The sequence below is a fragment of the Oncorhynchus gorbuscha genome, linkage group LG20 (genome assembly GCF_021184085.1).
Source record: "Oncorhynchus gorbuscha isolate QuinsamMale2020 ecotype Even-year linkage group LG20, OgorEven_v1.0, whole genome shotgun sequence".
Taxonomy (NCBI): domain Eukaryota; kingdom Metazoa; phylum Chordata; class Actinopteri; order Salmoniformes; family Salmonidae; genus Oncorhynchus; species Oncorhynchus gorbuscha.
The window spans coordinates 12,328,986-12,349,847 of record NC_060192.1 but is presented as its reverse complement, the minus strand read 5'-3'; the positions used below and the strand labels follow the sequence as shown (position 1 = coordinate 12,349,847).

Below are 20,862 nucleotides of genomic sequence, written 5' to 3'. Positions count from 1 at the left end.
TCACAAACACATATTTATTACTATATTTTTTGAATATGTCATAGTGTATATATATATATATATATTCCAATACTACGTGAGGAAATGGCCTGGACTTGATGGCTAAAACACAAAAGGGTCAAAAGTTCAGGTAACATGATCGTGCCAACATTTTTAAGTACCTATTAGGGATGGCATGTTGCAAATGAGGTTTTATAAGTGTATACAGTTTTGTACTGCTTATTCAAAACACTTGTTTCTGAAAACATATTTTTTAAATGCTTTATCAGATGTGTTCAGCTCCAGGCGAGATTGATTACTTTGAAGGGAGCCTCAGAAAACAAATCCAAACATGATTGTCAGCATCATCAGGATGGAGATCATGTCTCATTCTCAATGAAAGTATTTTTTGAAAAACATTTAGAGGCATGGCTAGCTGGCCTTCTAGGGACACAAGTTAGCCTCCACTCACGCACACCCATAATACACCTTCCATTTTATCCAATTTATTACAAAAAGAGCACATACAAAAAGGATAATATACAAGCCTTGAAATAAAATTGAAAAAAAAAGAGAACAGTTTCGGTTTAGCGATGCAACTTTTAAAATCATTATTAGTAGTAATAAATAAAGTACAAAATTCCACCAAATGTGAATCTAACATTTTACACAATACGCTCATCCAGTTCTTCATCAACACACTCATCATTAATGAGCTATTGCTTTAATATTAATGATAAATAGTTCTACTCTCCGATAAAATATCCTATATTGAAAAACATTGCGCAGTCACAGCTAAAACAGCAGATATCTCATACAAAGGTGGCGGTTGCCCTTTCACTGGCACTTTTTGGGATATTTTATCTTTCCTTCAGTTTTTGTTTGTCAGATGCAAGCAGCAGCAAAATGAATTATTTGTGTTATTCTTAGTGTAATCTGCAAATATTTTCACCATATACTTATATACCATCGAGAATATATATATATATCCAAACCTGAGAAATACATGCATTTTTAGTTAGTTTGTGCTTTAAGAGATCCTCTGTTCTTGTTTTCCCTTGAGAGAGGATTGTGAAGGGAAACATTGGATGGGTTCTGAGTGACGGGAGGGATGGACGGTCATGAAAAAATAAAGGGAAAGTGAAAGATGGGAATAATTAGTGTAGCGTAGATGAACACAGTGAAACCTGCCTCTTTGTAGAAAGGTTTTGGTCAAATATTTCATACATTTTTTATAAAACAAAGTTATTTGAAAGGAATGGTCTGATTAGGTACGATTTAGAGTTTAACTAAAAAAAGGAGAACAACTGGTTATGTCCAAATACTCCTAAATAGCTGCTTTCATTTCTCTCATAAGGTAATCACAGATATATTTGGTTAGTGAAAGCATTAATATATGCCAACCACACCACCGGATGATCCCACACTTCACTTACGGGGGCTGACATATGTATTTCACCTTGCAGGTTGGTCAGTGGTGACCTTAAAAAGCGAAAGGAGGGTATAAAGGAGGAATGACAACAATATACACTATTTGGAGATGGATTTTGGGTAAATGAATGCGGTTTAAATCATAAGGTAATATCTCTTGACACTAGAAGCGAGGCACTTGTTGGACTCAAAACTACATGTTTTTCTGGAAAGGAGGTAAGGAGAAATATCCCATGAAAGACGAGAAGGAACATGCTTCGTAACAGACAGAATGGATAGAAGGATGAGACGCAGAGAGCTGGAAATGACAGAGTTATATAATAATGATGATAATACATCTATGTTCGTAAACTGTTATGCCAGTGAGAGGGTTCCCATGTTAAAACTAAGAGTGCAAAATGTGAAACAGGAAAACAATTCAACTAAAAACCATTTCATTTCATTGCAGTTTGTCCACTACGTCACAGCATAGGGGATAAGGTAAAATTGCATTGAATGGAATGTAACCAAGATATCCACAGCACCACATGAGAAGGGCAGGCCAGACAGCTCAGCTCGGGACAGTAAACATAGCACAGCCGGCTCGAGGAGAGATCAAACAGCAGGGCTTTTTTGTTTAATTTCTTCAGGAAAAATACAACTGCATGCGGAGCATTCCCATTTAAAACAACGCAAAAATGAGGTAAATCATTTTTTGTTATTTCTAAATAAATTGATTAAATTGCAACAAAACAAACTATATCAAATTAAATATGTACCCATGATATCTACAGTTAGTAATAAATTATGATTGTTAAATACTTAAGGCATCTCAACTGACAACACCCTGTGTAAACTATCAAAACATCCCATAGAAAACTCCACTAAAGGAGGAGGCAGTATCAACACTGGCAGTGCACAGGTCAGTAAGGGTCTGTCCCAATCCTTCACAACTAAGTCCACAGGGCAATTCAATTTTTCCTAATGCTTCAATACTTCAATACAGTCCACAATGCATATGACAGATAGGTTCTTAAGGATTGGCACTGCTATGTACTGTTTATGCACATTGACTTAAACGTCACAGGGCAACAGATCAAAAGGAAAACATAAAATATCAACATTTAAATCCTTCATTTTTTTTTTACAATAAAAAGTGTTCTATGACCCTTATTTTGCCCCCCCGTCCGTCCGTCCGCACTGTGGATACTGCCCCCATCACACAACATTCTACATTGTTGTTCTAGCAATACAGCATAGAAACCAGCATAGCAACAACGAGGGGGAGATCTGTCACACAAAAACACAAGTTCAACAACTAAGCTCCTCACTCGGTCCAAAACATTGCGTGTTTATATACCTAAATATACAGAAACCAACGCAAATGCAATACCAAAGAAAGAGGTTGTTGCTAATATCTATCATCACATGTGCTTGTTCTTTAGGCAATAAGGTAAACGTCACAATAGGATTCCATTTTGTTTGCCACCAAAAAGGGGCAGGATGAACACACGCTACAGGTCAGGGACAGCCACTGACATGGTGCTCAGTTCTTTTTTATTTGTTAGTGTTTAGAAAGATAGTCACAGCTCAGATTAACTAAGTCATGCACAGACAACCCCCTCCCCTCCCCTTATAATTTTTTTGTACGCTAACACAACAGCCCAAGCCAACATTGAAACATGCATTTCACTACACTGCTCAGCCATAACGTCTGCGCCAGGAGGGGATGGCACAGAGTCGCTGTTTCTAGGGCAGCTAACCCTCCTGCATACCCAGAATGCCCCACACCTCACCCAGTCACTGCAGTGCATGATGGGGGATTGGGTCTTACTACATTTCTTTTTTGCATTTTTTAAAGTCCTTATTTGGCTTTGTATTCTACAAGCACTCCAATCAAACCACCGTTAATCTAACGTCTATATTCCCCTTTAACTCGCACTTTAAGTTTGTCACGCATAATCACGCATTGGTTAAATACACACTGAAACCCACACACTGGGGCAGAACACACACATTAACCCGTGCTGCAGCAGGTCAAGCGATACCATAACTCTTTTGGTGAAACACTCACTAACCTGTGTATTTACTCAAACACACGCCAACCCATGCATTGGGGCAGGCCGACATGGCAGCGGTGAAATAGTCGTATTATGTCCCAACACTGATGACAGCATCAGTCCCAAGCAAATGTACAACTACTGTATTGCTGTGTCTGATACTGCTACTGTACTACCACAAATGATCTGTAGGCAAACATGGCGACAGGGCTTTTACGTGATTGATTTTGATTCCTGTTGTGGCAGAATAAGCAAGGTGTGTGTGTGTGTGTGTGTGTGTGTGGCCAGCTGGCAAGTGGGGTAGTGTGTTTTTCACTCAGTACATTAATGTCATGGCTTTAAGAACATGCTACAAAGACACAGGAAACAGGACACACACCTGCCTCCCCTACCTACAACAACACGACGGCAACAACACCCCACCTCCAGCAAGCAACTAAGTAAACCCTGTGTGTGTGTGTGTGTGTGTGTGTGTGTGTGTGTGTGTGTGTGTGTGTGTGTGTGTGTCTTTTTGCCGGGGATGTGCTTTTATTGAGAGAGAGAGAGAGAGAGAGAGAGAGAGAGAGAGAGAGAGAGAGAGAGAGAGAGAGAGACTCCATTCTCTCGTTCAGCAAGTAATCCTGGATTGGCTCAGTAAAGCGTGAGTCAGAGGGTGATGTCACATGACGTCTGGAGACATTTGGCAAGCACCCGTGTGAGGAGGGACCAGGGCCTGGGTGGATGGGAGCAGGAAACACGCCAGGGTGATTGACAGCAGCCAGGCCGTCAGGCTTCACCCCCGGGCCATCAGCTGTCAGGATGGAGCTGCGTCTCGATGTCCACGCGGCAGATTGGACACTTTCTGCTGGTCGCCAGCCACTGGTCCACACAGCCCTGGTGGAAGAGGTGCATGCAGGGTAACCGCCTGGACGGGTGAGGGGGAGAAAAGGAGGAAGATAAATCGTCTGGTCATCAATTCACATATATTGAAAGAAAGAAATATACGGTATACACATCACACTGGTATATTTTATATGCTCCCAAAGGTTATTGATTGACGAGACGCAGAAATGGACACAACAAATCACCTTTGGGAGCATATCAGTTGCAGCCTACTCATTATTCAGAGGGTCCTGACAGTCATTACCTGACATCCTCTGCGTCCTCCAGCATCGACAGGCAGATGGTACATTTCTCATCCACGTCAGTCTCCTCGTCTTTCTCACCAATCTTCATATCCAGAGGCTTCCTCTGTGGACCAATCGAATGACATATCCAGACTATAATCAAATGGGGTCATCAGTGCTCAAGAGTTTTTAAAAAGAGACAAAAGGCTTCAGAAGTAAGCGACATTGCTTTAAAAATATATATATATATTTTTTTTAACTTTGTATACAGCACCATAATCATACCACACAGAATGCTAACCTGTGCTTGTGTATCTATGATGATTTGGAATCATGCTTTAGTGTTGAGGTAGGCCTGTCTGAGACTTGTAAAGCCCACAGACCTTGAGGATGTCTTCTTGGTCTAAGACATTTGCAATATAGCTCCAGTTCTGTGTATACTTGTAGCTGAAAGAGCTGCCTCCTCACCTTCTTGTATTTGTGTGGGAAGGTGAATCTCTCTATGGTGGTCTGAACTGCTCCTCTACTGACACTTCCCAGCCTGTCTTCAAGCTGCAACAGCTCCTAGGGCACAGGAGAACAAGGCTTTAGACAGAACTTCACTAGGCATTTGCAAGTCCACTGGTAACGGGATATAGAACAGATAAGGCATTGCCGTTAAAGCTAAATTGTTAAACATGTATAGTACACATTAGAGGTCGACCGGTACTTATGGACACCGATTTGGCCGTTTTTTTTTTACCCCTTATTTATCCTTTATTTAACTAGGCAAGTCAGTTCAGAACACATTCTTATTTTCAATGACAGCCTAGGAACAGTGGGTTAACTGCCTTGTTCAGGGGCAGAATGACAGATTTTTACCTTGTCAGCTCGGGGATTCAATCTTGCAACCTTATAGTTAACTAGTCCAACGCTCTAACCACCTGATTAGATTGCACTCCATGAGGAGACTGCCTGTTACGTGAATGCAGTAAGAAGCCAAGGTAAGTTGCTAGCTAACATTAAACTTATCTCATAAAAAATCAATCATAATCACTAGTTAACTTCACATGGTTGATGATATTACTAGTTTATCTAGCGTGTCCTGCGTTGCATATCATCGATGCGGTGCGTATTCGCGAAAAAGGACTGTCTTGCTCCAATGTGTACCTAACCATAAACATCAATGCCTTTCTTAAAATCAATACACAAGTATATATTTTTAAACCTGCATATTTAGTTAATATTGCCTGCTAACCTGGCTCGTTGCGAACTCTGTGAAGACTATTTCTTCCGAACAAAGACAGCCAACTTCGCCAAAAGGGGGGATGATTTAACAAAAGCGCATTTGCGAAAAAAGCACAATCGTTGCACGACTGTACCTAACCATAAACATCAATGCCTTTCTTAAAATCAATACACAGAAGTATATATTTTTAAACCTGCATATTTTGCTAAGAGAAATCCAGGTTAGCAGGCAATATTAACCAGGTGAAATTGTGTCACTTCTCTTGCGTTCATTGCACGCAGAGTCAGTGTACATGCAACAGTTTGGGCCGCCTAATTTGCCAGAATTTTACGTAATTATGACATGACATTGAAGGTTGTGCAATGTAACAGGAATATTTAGACTTATGGATGCCACCCGTTAGATAAAATACGGAACGATATTTCACTGAAAGAAAAAACGTCTTGTTTTCGAGATGATAGTTTCCGGATTCAACCATATTAATGATCTATCGGCTGCCTTCGATACTGTGAACCATCAGATCCTCCTCTCCACCCTCTCCGAGTTGGGCATCTCCGGCGCGGCCCACGCTTGGATTGCGTCCTACCTGACAGGTCGCTCCTACCAGGTGGCGTGGCGAGAATCTGTCTCCTCACCACGCGCTCTCACCACTGGTGTCCCCCAGGGCTCTGTTCTAGGCCCTCTCCTATTCTCGCTATACACCAAGTCACTTGGCTCTGTCATAACCTCACATGGTCACTCCTATCATTGCTATGCAGACGACACACAACTAATCTTCTCCTTTCCCCCTTCTGATGACCAGGTGGCGAATCGCATCTCTGCATGTCTGGCAGACATATCAGTGTGGATGACGGATCACCACCTCAAGCTGAACCTCGGCAAGACGGAGCTGCTCTTCCTCCCGGGGAAGGACTGCCCGTTCCATGATCTCGCCATCACGGTTGACAACTCCATTGTGTCCTCCTCCCAGAGCGCTAAGAACCTTGGCGTGATCCTGGACAACACCCTGTCGTTCTCAACCAACATCAAGGCGGTGGCCCGTTCCTGTAGGTTCATGCTCTACAACATCCGCAGAGTACGACCCTGCCTCACACAGGAAGCGGCGCAGGTCCTAATCCAGGCACTTGTCATCTCCCGTCTGGACTACTGCAACTCGCTGTTGGCTGGGCTCCCTGCCTGTGCCATTAAACCCCTTCAACTCATCCAGAACGCCGCAGCCCGTCTGGTGTTCAACCTTCCCAAGTACTCTCACGTCACCCCGCTCCTCCGTTCTCTCCACTGGCTTCCAGTTGAAGCTCGCATCCGCTACAAGACCATGGTGCTTGCCTACGGAGCTGTGAGGGGAACGGCACCTCAGTACCTCCAGGCTCTGATCAGGCCCTACACCCAAACAAGGGCACTGCGTTCATCCACCTCTGGCCTGCTCGCCTCCCTACCACTGAGGAAGTACAGCTCCCGCTCAGCCCAGTCAAAACTGTTCGCTGCTCTGGCCCCCCAATGGTGGAACAAACTCCCTCACGACGCCAGGACAGCGGAGTCAATCACCACCTTCCGGAGACACCTGAAACCCCACCTCTTTAAGGAATACCTAGGATAGGATAAGTATTCCCTCTCACCCCCCTTTAAGATTTAGATGCACTATTGTAAAGTGACTGTTCCACTGGATGTCATAAGGTGAATGCACCAATTTGTAAGTCGCTCTGGATAAGAGCGTCTGCTAAATGACTTAAATGTAAATGTAAATGTATTTCTGTGTGTTATTATGTTATAATTAAGTCTATGATTTGATAGAGCAGTCTGACTGAGCGATGGTAGGCACCAGCAGGCTCGTAAGCATTCATTCAAACGGCACTTTCGTGCGTTTTGCCGGCAGCTCATCGCTGTGCTTCAAGCATTGAGCTGTTTTTATGACTTCAAGCCTATCAACTCCCGAGATTAACGCTGCTTCGAGGGAGGCTGTTGTCGATGTGTTCCTGTTTCAAGCCCAGGTAGGGGCGAGGAGAGGGATGGAAACTATACTGTTACACTGGCAATACTAAAGTGCCTATAAGAACATCCAATAGTCAAAGGTATATGAAATACAAATCGTATAGAGAGAAATTGTCCTATAATTCCTATAATAACTACAACCTAAAACGTCTTACCTGGGAATATTGAAGACTCCTGTTAAAAGGAACCACCAGCTTTCATATGTTCTCATGTTCTGAGCAAGGAACTTAAACGTTAGCTTTTTTACATGGCACATATTGCACTTAAACTTTCTTCTCCAACACTTTGTTTTTGTATTATTTAAACCAAATTGAACATGTTTCATTTTATTTTAGGCTAAATTGATTTTGTTGTATAATATTAAGTTATAATAAGTGTTCATTTAGTATTGTAATTGTCATTATTACAAATAAAAAATAAATAAAAATTGGCCGATTAATCAGTATCTGCTTTTTTTTTTTGGACCTCCAATCATCGGTATTGGTGTTGAAAAATCATAATCGGTCGACCTCTAGTACACATGTATAACACTAGTAACAACAGATATAGAATACAGCTATAGGTAAAACAGAATATGGTAGGATACATCTAGAGATGGACGTTTACCTCATAGCTCTCTCGTACAGCCGAAGCGTGGCGTGAGGGGTTGAGGCTCTGTAGAGCCAGCAGGTGTAGCTGGGGGTATGGATAGTTTCTGATCTCGTGTACAACCTGTCAAAAAAAACACACAAAACACTTTAGTCATTCACAGAACATCGTAAGATATGACCGAAACATACAGCACGGGACAGAAGTCAAGCAAAAACCTAAACCTAATAAAACAGCGAGACAGACACCAAACAAAAGACAGAGACAGACAGACAAACCACCAACATAGACCCCAAAACAGGCAGCACACAGTCTAAAAAAAAGCTAAAGCATAGATCTACAAAGACACTGAACAATAAAGATAGACATAAAACAACAACAAAGCAGAGACAGACCAAAACAGACAAGTCATTGATGTACCACTTGAGTAGAAGTTGTGTTCCTGGGAAAGTGGTGCATTCTGGGGGATGCCGCCAGGTAATGCTGATAGTGCTGTGGAAGCTGCTGGAGCTGGTACTGATGGTGAGAAAGGCCAGCGTCCACACTGAGGTCCCTACGAACAGAGGGACAGTGAGCGACCTCGATTAACATCAACACAGAATATGAAGGCGTTTACAGACAGGCTGCGATAAATAGCAATTGAACCGCAAGAACATTCGCCTACTGTTTGTAGAGACCAGGTCCCGGTTGTTGTCAGCTCGAATGTTGTCATTAAAACATTGTTTGATTGGTTGACAAAACTCTGCTCATTGGTCAACCATGCACAGCGGCTGCTCAATACTTCAGCTAATTTCATATTTTGGCACCTCGAGCACCGGGCTAGCAGCGCAGCTCATGGTAGCGAACCGCTTCTGTAAAATGCCTGATGAACAATTATCAAATTAAACTTTATCGGTCGCATATGTACTATATGAGTGAGAGAAAATAGATTGTATTCACTTGGCTGAATGACAGAGATAAAGATAAAAAGTGCTCATGTTACTAGCTCCTTACAATGTAGTAAAAAGTCAAACACTTAAAATTTAAAGTGGAAGAATTTTTTTTTTTAAAGAAAAAAAAAGAAATCAATAACGGCAGGACAGTTGAGCTATGATCTATGATCAGTTTAGCATTTACCTCCCAAATTGTTAAGGTTGTGATTTGGAATGGGTATGCTAATAATAGATCCGTTCTTATGAGTAACTACCCAAAGCCATAAACACTCCCGAGGTGCTCTCTACATGCAGGTGGAGATACACCTAAATCAACAAACACACTAATGCCTGACAGACGCGGAGGTGGAACAATGACTTAACGTCTCCATGGTTCCCGGTTTAATTTTAAACAGTGACTCACCAGTCTGTGCCCTCGGCCAGGTAGCGAGGCTGCTGGCTGATTGGCTGGGGGACGTGGAGGGGAGGGGTGTAGTCATACCCCGAGCGGAGCCTGTGAGGGTTCAGAGGAACGCGCTCCTGTGTTCGCCTGCAAGGAGGAGGCATTTACATCCATTAGCATTTGGAAATTGGAGGGGCTGTAGTGCTCTAATGTCTGTTCGTGTGTGTGTGAGAGAGAGCGAGAAAGAAGGGTGGATAAAGTGTGTGTCTTAATGAGCATCCAAGAGTGTATTTAACTGAGCATGTCAAAGTGTCTTGGAGAGTGAGCTTAAAAAAAAGTGTGTGGTCATACCGGGAGTGTGGGAGGATCCTTCGGTGCTGAGCCTCTAGAAGCTGCTGCTGGATGAGGTACTGCTGGTGTAAGGCCTGAGGTAGAAACGAAGGCCCCTGGACGTCCTGGAACTGAGGGGGGGCCGGCAGGGCCGGCGGTTGGTGGGGGGCTGGGGACAGGTGAGGGGCCAGGCCAGTCTGGGGGGGCTGGCTGGCATGGCCCAGGGGGAACTCTGCTGAGATGGGAGCCTGGGGGGGCCGCAAGGTTAAAATGTCGGCAGGAGGTAGCATGGCTGTGCTGATGCCTGGTGAAGTGTGCTCCTGCGGGAGACAAGCGCGCCCAATCAAGATTTAGAGGAAGTAGGCCTCAACCAATCAAGACAAGACCGAAAAGTCACTCAGCCAATCAGACGATAGAGAATCACACCCACCCGGAATAGACAGACAGAGTGATCAACCAAGACAAGAGAACACTCACCCAATCAAAGAAGATGCCAGAGAGAGTAGAAAGATTGAGTGATCACACCAATCACAGACAGACAGTGAACAGCCAAACAGATAGAGGGAGTCAGTCACACTCAATTAAACATCACACAGAACTACACAGACATTTTACATTACATTTTAGTCATTAAGCAGATGCTATTATCCAGAGCGACTTACATAAGCAATTATAGTTAAGTGTATTACTCAAGTCACATCAAAACAGATCTTTCACCTAATTGGCTCGGGGGATTTGAACCAGCGACATTTCAGTTACTGTCCCAATGCTCTTAACCGCTAGGCTACCTGCCGGCGGTTATCTAATGATAGCATAATCACACAAAATATGACAAACAATCTGACAACAGACAGGAGACGTATAAATCATTCTCAGACAGAAACCAAAACCACACACACAGAGTTTTAACCAACACAATCGTAAAAACACATTCAGAAACAAACTGACAACACACACACGAGATCACTCACACACAGTCATACAGATCAATCATACACAGAGAGAAAACAGAAAGTGACCTCACCCAGGAAGAAAACACAAAACAGATGAAAGAGCAGATGAAGAACAGACAAAGTGGAGAGACGTCTAACCTCCAGAGAGAGCCAAACTATTCAGCTCATATCCTTCCGTTCTACAGAGTCAGCTGGGAGTGAAGGGGTTCATTGGGCACCGACCGACTGGCCTTTAGTTTGATTTGGACTTCAAGCAGGTCTCTGATAATATCAGCTAAGTTTGATTTCAAGGTTTGATGAGGACTTTTGCTTAAGTAGGTTTGTATAAAAGTTATAAATAAGTGCCGTGGGTTTAATTGCACCTTGAATGAACACATATTTTCATATGGTACGGAGTTCTAGTGTACGAGAATGTTTAACGTGATATGGCGGTTCATATTTTCAACGTTCAACATGCTACTTATTCACAAGGAAAACAGCCACTCTCTACCTGCCTGTCCAGCTGTGAGATGTAACTGCAGTATTACCATCAGACCTCTGAACACTAGGCCTATAGGCCTCTCTCATTATGGAGCCTGGCATTATGGGATCAACTGATAGATCCACCAGCCACTTAGGGTGTGACTCAATAGTCTAAAGTGGGGTCCTCATCTTGTCTAATTTTCTTATATCTTCGCTGATCTGGAAAGACAAGGCAGGTGAACACAACATGGCAGATAGACATGCCAAAATTGCTTTCACTTGTCCAGGGTTGCCAGTTTCCCGATGGAACTTAAGCTTACAAGTTTTTAATGATGCATCTTTCCTACAACGGCCCGAAGACGTAACAATCGTTCCCCAAAACACCACGAAGAAAGAAAGATCGCTAAGTGCGTGGTTGGAGAGTGTTTCTATACTGATAAGATCGAAAGAAAGGAAATAATAGCTTAACAGACGGATCAGCTCCTAGAGAGATATTACCACCTACGGCTGCATATATTGAGGTGGCTTATTCTAATGCTTACCCCCCCAAAATTCACAAAATCACCTACTTGGCACATCATTGCCCACATTTTAGGCTACACATCATGAAATATATTGAGACAAATTACAGAAAGTAGCCTACAAGTAGCAAAATAAAACACAATTGAACATTAAAAGTATTTCAATATGATTGAATAAATAGGCTTATAGCCTACTGTTTATATTTTAATACAGTCATCTTGGTTTTCATTTGATGCATCTTTTAATATGTCGCTTGTTTGTATCAATTGCAAAGACATAATACAACTTTACTCTGAAGTTATCGGCAGTCAGAGACGGATAACCTAAGTGACTCTATGTTTAGCGGACATCTGTGTATGAAGTCATGCGGGAGGGCAATTTTTTTTAAAACGCATTTAGCGCTCTACAAGTGGTCTGAGGCAGGCGTTAGATTACGAGCGTTTAAGTGCAACGTTAATAACAATGGTTTTGGGAAACAGCTCGACGCTCCAACGAAGGTTCTAATGAAGAACTTAAGATCCTTTTTGGAAACCGTCCTTCACACAGATCTGAAAGAGAACTGGGCTCGAAGCAAAGGACACAAGAGGAAGCCAATACAGACAATTAGACTATTGAGGTGCAGACCTGTAGCTAATCCTACAGTTCCATCTGAGGCAAGCTGCTGCTGATATATTCTCCACGTATCACCCCCGGGTTAATGCCGCCTCTCGGTCTGTCTCTGTTCCTCAAAGGAGGAGTTGTGAAGCGCTGGCCAACCTGCTGAATCAGCACACTGCTGGGTCGCAGCCAAACAATCAATATCCATTACACACAGAAGGGAGGTGAGGAGGGGGAGGCAGCTGCTCCTTCAGCCCCCAGCTGTCTGAGCCGGGGAGCAGACTCCAAGGCCTAGTTTATTCAGCAAGCAGGTTATTCCTCACAAAACAAGAACAAAAAAGCCAAAGTATTTTTTTAAAAATGTACTCCATAGAAGGGTCCTTCGGAGGAAGGATAGTTGACATATGTTCAACTTGTATATGCCTGTAGAGTATATTATGTTCAACAATGTATTGAAAAAATAGCCTAATGAAAAATTGTATATTTTCAATATTCATGTTATTTTACAATATTCATAAATGAACATAAGAAAATTGTGATTGAAATCAAAATACTACTTAGATTACAGAGCAAGCGGAAAAGCTTCATATGACATCAATTCTTGCTTTGTAGCACTTACCAGATGAAACACTATGGAGTCTTAAAGGAGGCCAGAGCAAGGCCAAAATGTCACAAATATTCCAACTTCAATTAATTATTTCTCAATTAAGCTTTAAGATACAACATGTAAAATATATGTCAACAATCCTTCCTACAAAGGACCCTTCTATGGAATACATTGTGAAAATCCCCAAAGTCATGTTCTTTTTTTGTTATAGTTTCGTGAATAATCACCCAAGCTATTTGACTATTATTGTGATAATAAAACGATACTACTGACCTCCATAAATGATAAAGAATGGCTCATAAAACAGCTATTGCAACTTCGTTCTAATTTGATGCAGAGACGAGAGGGTTTAATCATTATCTTTACTGTTCAGAGGGGAATTTAATTTAAAGTAGCACTGCCTCTGTAATGATTATGATAAGCAGAGGTGTACTTGATACTTTTAGCTGATAGTTGAATTACATTGTGTAACCAATTCAAGTGACAAATGTATTTATCTGATACAGTGGTTTAAATTACAACCTGAAAAGGTTACTTCAGATCAACTCAAAATTGTATACCCCCCCCCCTACATCATAGCCTACGTAATTCAAAGCAGTTTGAATGTTCTAGTCACAAACTAAGATGACATATTCTGCTTGGTTGTTCTTTTGCTACAGTATATATTGCCCTGAGACACAGGAAACCCAGTGAACCTCAGCCATAAGAGGAGATTGTGTTGGCTGGCTGAGGAAGTAGAGCGGAAAAAAACTGTTGGCTTCTAGCTTTGGTGGAAGAGGATGCCATTTCAAAGCATTTTCACTCCGTTCTGACGGATTGCTTTACATTTATGTTATTTTACAATATTCATAAATGTAAGAAAATTGGGATTGAAATCCAAATGCTACTTATATTACAGAACTCAATAACAAACGGTTAAACTGACCCCAGTAACAAAGGAGAAACATGATCATACATTTTATTAGATTTGGATATAACAATATCTCATGGTGGATGTGTCCTATGATGACAGGGTTGTCCCCAGTATTTTTTAACAAGGTGTTGCTGCTGAGAAGGGGGGCATTTCATTTTTGAACACCTGTCACAAGGTGTGCGAGCACCCCTCTTACATTCCTTGGAGAGAACCCTTGATGATTCTAATCATAAATGGACCATAAAATAGCCTACTAAATACACCTTACTTGGCACACATTGCACCATTGACAGACTGAGCAGCATACAGCCTCTATAGCCTATTATTGACTGTCTGTCTGCTCATACCTCTGTACTGAGCTCAGGCTGCAAATCTCCTGACTGGTGCATATCTGTGCTCAGACCCTCCAGAGCTGCACGCACACACCCAGCCCCTCCCTCATGGTGCGGCTGCGGCATAGCTCCCCCTCTTGACTGACAAGCCTGTAGCCCTGCCTATACATGAATGCAGCAGTCTGACGTCCAACCCGGCTGTCTCTGCAGCTTTATAATCACTGCTACTACTCCCCCCCAACATAATCCCCATCTACACTACACACCCCCATTCCCTCGGCAGCATAAGCATCCCATTACTTTACAGTGCACAAATAGAGGGGTGAAGAGGTAATGTGTAGGCTAATCAGTGCAGTAGCTATCAACCAATCATGAAGGATTTAGTACCTAGGTCTATCTGATGTAATGGCATGTAATCTGCCCAAGTGCAGGGTTTAGTAGGAAATTGCAAACTGGTTTGAGGGGGTAACATCTTATGTTTTACATATAAATAACCCTAAGTATCAAAAGATTCATAACTCAATTATGGCTGTAGGTGTCCGGTGCATACTAAAGTATAGTAAGATAAGGTGCACATATCAATTCTAGTGATTTGTGCATTATTTCATCACATGATTAGAATACACACGTAAAGTCTAAAGTGGCTGCTTGCATGGAACACTACAGTAGGGTTGAATAATTTGTAATTGACTCCCGAATATGACCTTGTAAGCATTTGAAGACCAAGGCGGTGACAATAACCTTTACCTGTAGGTAGGAAGGCTATAAACCTTAGCTTTGTTTATTTGGGACAAGAAACTGTCAAAGAAAGCCTCTTTTCCCCAAAACATGAGATATTCATTAAACGAGGGCAGTTGACTATGCATGAAAAGTGCTCTGCACCATCATTGCAGACTTATTTAATTGGCCATGTGGAGACCAAATTTAACACAATCTAGCCTAAATTTATATCATCATCAAATAGGCCTAGCCGACATAAAAGCGGTTTTACCTTTACCGTGTACAAATATTTGCCCATTTTCAAATTGCACTTAAATCAGATCCAACTTTGTCTGTGTATAAAACTGGATACAACCACAGTCTGCTTAAGACATTATCTAAAAGGTAAAACAAGGCAACTCAGAGATGTTGTGCTTTTGTCACAGATTTATACCGACTTAGGGTTGATGTAATGTCTTTTACTGCAAAGTGTATTGAGCTGTTCAAATGCATTTTAAATACAGTATCATTAAGTTGTTTTGCTAATTGAGTTCAGTTTGATGCTGATTGATCTAGCTCACCTGAACAGCTAGGTGTCATTCCATATTGAAGCAAGAGAGAATTATGCATCTAAGTGTATATGTCAAGGTAAAGACATCACTTGTTCCTTGCGGTGTAGTGTTGTCAAAGTAAAAGTTTCACTTGCTAGTCTTGAGATACAGGCAAGTCTATCTATTTGCTAGTTTATATAGCAAATATAACAATTCAAATGCTTTATGTTGACCAACTCAGTCTGTACAGCTATTAAATGGCTGGTGCCACGTGTCAAAACTCTATTGAAGAACACCAAAGTAAACAGCACCGGCATAACCTCCATAGCACTTAAATCAGTGTTTTATGTTGGGTGTCATGTAGAGGAACTTCAAGGTGTGTATTCAGCCTCATAACAACACTCAATCTCCCGTCCTGGTCAGTTTCTGAAAGACACTAATTCAAGATTCATTATTTTGCAAAATATTCAATGCCAAATTAATCCGCTGCGTGCGACACATGGTGCATATACGGAATAACACTTTTGTAACCAGATTACAAAAATCTTTAAAAAACAAACCGAGACTGGCAAAAAAAGGGTGAAAGGAAGAAACAGATTTTGCTCACTATTACTATTACAGTAAACAACCAATGTGTTACAGCTGACAAGAGTCAAATACAGATGGAATGTGTATTGATTGGGGGGGGGGGGTGACTATGGTTCCAACATTAATCCCCGCCTCCCGTGTCTCAGTCAAAATGTATTTTCCCAGTAGGACCAAGTGATTTGACTGTCCCTAACCCTATGATTGGGAGTGGGGAGAGAGCAGCACCTTGAAGTGCCTCCGCAAGAGAGAGATGAGAGCACAGAGAGGGAGGGGGGGGGCTGCCTTAGTGATGGCACGGTGGTGGGGACACACACACATGGAAATCAGCAAAAAGCACACTGAAGGTTAGGAAAAATACTACAAGTCTTTATTGGAAAATATTAGTATGTGTGGCACTGTGTGATAATAGTAATAATAATATAACTACATGCAAATAAAGACCAAAGGCAAGGCCCGACCATGCTCTGTAGGGTTAACAGAACAGAAGCAGCATCCAATGAGTAGATGTGTATGCTACAGCAGATTTCAGTACAGCAGGGACATCTCTACACCAAAATTACATTGGAATCTGCTGTTCAATGTGAAAACATAAAAGTAATAAAAAATGATCATGCATTAGGTTCTAATACAAGAACATAAGGTAGAGAAACCACAACCAAAGAATAAAGACATTTTGATTCTAAAAGGAGTTCTACAGCAGTGCAGGATATACACATCCCTGTAAAATGGATAGCATTCTGTGGAGGTGTTGAGACTGGGGAATTTAGCATGACTGTGGATCACAAAAGGAATATTAAAAAGCAAGTCTCGAAGATTCGCTGTGACAGACTAAATGGGTTCATTCAATTAGATGAGACAAGGGCTCGTACACACATATAGGATTATGGCTGGCCGTTTAGCCACCAGAACAGGTGCATGGACCATCAAAGGTGGCAATTTAGGATCATTTGGGGAAAGGGCATGCAAATTAGAATGCAGATTTATTGCAGCCAGTTGTCCAATTGGTTATTTGTGATTAGGATGATAGCATTTGGAAGGGGGAATGAATGTGAAGCGTTTCAAACAGGCCATCAGGTCCAATTGACAAATGCAAGTTGGTACAATGCAACTTAGATTCAAGAGGGATGACTGGAGACAGCTATCCACAAGTTCGATCAAGCCGGACTATAATCTAATCGAGGGGCCAAGGGGTCTAAATGTATCCACTTTACAGAAATTTACAGCAGAATGTAGTCTATCCACACTGAATGGGAGAATCACAATGACATTTTGTAGTACTAGGTCTAAGGCTACAATGGGTTATTTACTAAAGAGCAACATGACAGTTTAAATAAAGACAAAACTGTTTTCTAGAGAAGGAGTTATTCTTTAGTCTGTTACACAGAAGGATACGGTATGAGTGGGAGAACTCGGGTTTTAATGCCAATGTCGTCTTCAGATGGAAATAGGAAATGAGGAAGAAGGGGTTCACAATACAGCTAGATGCAGAGAACAGGCAGAGGCTACGGCAGACAGCAGCAGATGATCGTTAGCAACACAATGGAAGGGGACAAAGGTCTGAGAAATGCGGAATGTAGCGCCAGCCTCGATACTATGGAACAGGAAAAAAGAACACAAATAAAAGCACAATGAAATCATTGGTGCTAATGCATGTCTCTTAAAATGCACGTTCATATGATTATTATTACATGATTAGTATAGCCTTTTACTGCATATCGAGGATGTTACTTATTTTGGCCGCTTTGGCTATTATGGTGTTTGCAATCGAGCGAAACAAAAGGCAATCAGTTGTGCTCGTGTTTTTCCTGGAATATATAACGTTAGCTTGATAGCTCAAAACTAGACATAGGGTTTGGTTTCGGGTTTGAGAGAATTTTTTTTTTTTAAACAAAACTACGGGATAGCGTTACTGACCGGACTATAGTTGACTAAGAAGAAAACGCGTCACTAGACTGCAGTGCATTTTAGAACGCCGAACGTCAGCCAACCAGCTCAGATTGATTGAACGTGGCAGTCGTTTTCGGGAGTTAATTGCAAAATGAAAATGTATATAAATGAGGGATTTAGTAACCGATTTAAAGTACAGTCTCTGCCAATAACATTAACCTACCTACACCAAATAGTTCGCTGAAGTCAACTAATCCCACAACATTACATTTACATTTAAGTCATTTAGCAGACGCAACACACACTAACACGATATTGTCACTCGCCAAAAACCAATACATAAGGATAAACAATTGATGCCACTGATGTGATGTGATGTTCGCTAACCAGCTGCTCGACCAGAGTAAATACAACATACATTTACAGTTCGAGTACTGTAGGCCAAATTGGTAGAAACGACTCCGCTAGTTATATCCTACTGTACTGTTAGTAATAAAATTGACTATTATACTGATGGTCCTTGCGCCTCTATCAGCCTAATAGTAAAGGCTGGCCCATACCACATAAACTAGCGGTGTTGGCTGGCTAGCTGCCATTTTGCTTCGTTAGTTAGCTTGACAATTTAACGTTTGGCTTTGACAATAAGAATTGCAAACGAGAAAGGATTGCAAACATTGCGCATTCGTTAGTTACATCAGGTACACAAGTTGATTATTTCGTTTGACCTTGTTCGATTAGTTACAACCTTTAACGTTACTGCAAAGCCAGATTTTAGTCGCTCGAGCGAAGTTGAGCTAGCAGGCTGGCTAGCTAAGCAGCTAACGTTAGCTAGCTGGCTGGCTAGCATTATTAGCTTGGCGTCTGGCACTGCAGATGGCAGCTGGCTTTAATATTTACTTCGTACAGGAACGAGAACATACCTAAAAAATTGACATAATAAATACATAACTTTACCTCTATTTCTTACAGAGCCAAATACGGGAAGAACCAAATATCCGACATGTACTAACACCATCCTGGGTCCTTTGTTGTATCGCTAGCCTGTGAGACAGATGGTCCATGGAAATGGTCCCTTCCAATCCCTGCACATTCAAACGGACAGGCTGCTCAGCTGCCTGGCATACAAAGACAGAACGAACCAATCAATGAACACCTCTCTTCGTAAACCTCTTCCTGTAGCACACGGGACAGCCAATCAAATCAGCGATTTGCGTTTTGCGAATTACAAAGAGGTGGTAAATCCGTTTTCTGGACATCTACTCAAGTCAATCAGGCTCAGATCCATCCATATCATTGACTTTCTTTCCTACCAATACACGATGCTGCTAAAAATGTACACATTGTGTCATGTTCCTATATGTACTCCAGGACATTTTTTTGTTGAAGGCCTATTATTTGAAAGAAGGATATTGTCATGCCATGGTGTCCTGGCTAGACTCTCCAGTCTGCACCACCAGAGTTAAGACAGGAGCTGAGCAAGTCTGACATGGGAACAGATGGAGAGGGGAGGTAGAGGGGGTCACTAAACTCAATCATTCTCTACTCAGTGGCAACCCTTATACCGCCTAGCCTACCCACCACTATAATCCCCTATGGTCTTGCACAAAGGACCCTGAGCTCTATACTGCACCCCCGCGGTCTTACTGTCGATGCCTTTACGTAGGTCATGCTCCAGCCACAGATATAACCTAATTTACCTTTTAGTTTCATTTCATATTGACTGAGAGACTGACCAACACTCTTTGACATCCCCCCTATCAAATTGACCCTTTACTTAGTGTGACAAGTAATCACAACGGTCATATTGATCAAATCAGGAGAGAAACAATGGAAAACCATTCCTATGCATTGTTGACACCAGTTGAGAGATTTGGTTAATTTTGGTACAAAATATGAATATTCAGACACAAAGAGCGTTACACTGATCTCGGAAGTCTGATGGCAATAAAAGCACCGTCACATAGCTATCTTTGGATAATAAAAGGAAATTCCTGCACACAGATTAACTTCTGCATTTATTTGCAGAGTCAAGCAAGTACGTGGTGGAAATATTTGTTTAATATTGTGTGTAGGCTACGATCGTTGGTTTGTGAAATTAATTGCAAACTCAATGCAGTGACAGCGTCGTCCTCCAGCAGGCAGCAGTTAGCTGAAATGAAGTCAACACCATTTTCATGCCTATGCCATGGCGGGGTAGGGGAAGGTAAATGGTGACATGCAATATAAACCTGTGGATTGTTTACAACATATTGAATAACCTAGTTTTTTTACCATTAATTTCAAGGACTCGCTTACTGGTACTTAACGATGGTCCTAACCTCTGTGAACATTTCGTTTTGATTTCTGCTAGGACAGGGCCCTCTGCTGGTCAAGTGTGTACTCTACAATCACAGACATAATTTCAATGAAAACGGCACGAACCAACGGCTACTCAGATATCCAATCACCTCCTTCAGAGTTCCCTAAAATACCAGAACATAACAATTTAATTTATTTTCTAGGCTAGTAAAATATCTATTAGCAATTGTTCTACTCACCAACGACAAGGGGACTAGCCATGGGAATTAGCATACAGCTGTAGTGGTGGTCTCAGGATTAACAGAGATGGCAGAAGGGCTCCGTTGCACAGCTCTGGTCCCCCTTGCCTGACCCCTGACCCTGTCCCTTTGTGGGTGAGGGGTCATATTGTTCATGAAGAGAGGGAGTCCTCTGTGCTGTTGGGGTACTGAAGAAGGGAAACACTGCTC

General features: G+C 41.9%; 1 pseudogene; it reads right to left on the bottom strand.

The window, feature by feature from the left end:
• Positions 1-465: 465 nt before the first annotated feature.
• On the bottom strand, positions 466-19,287 carry LOC124006753 (annotated as a pseudogene).
• Positions 19,288-20,862: the final 1,575 nt, after the last annotated feature.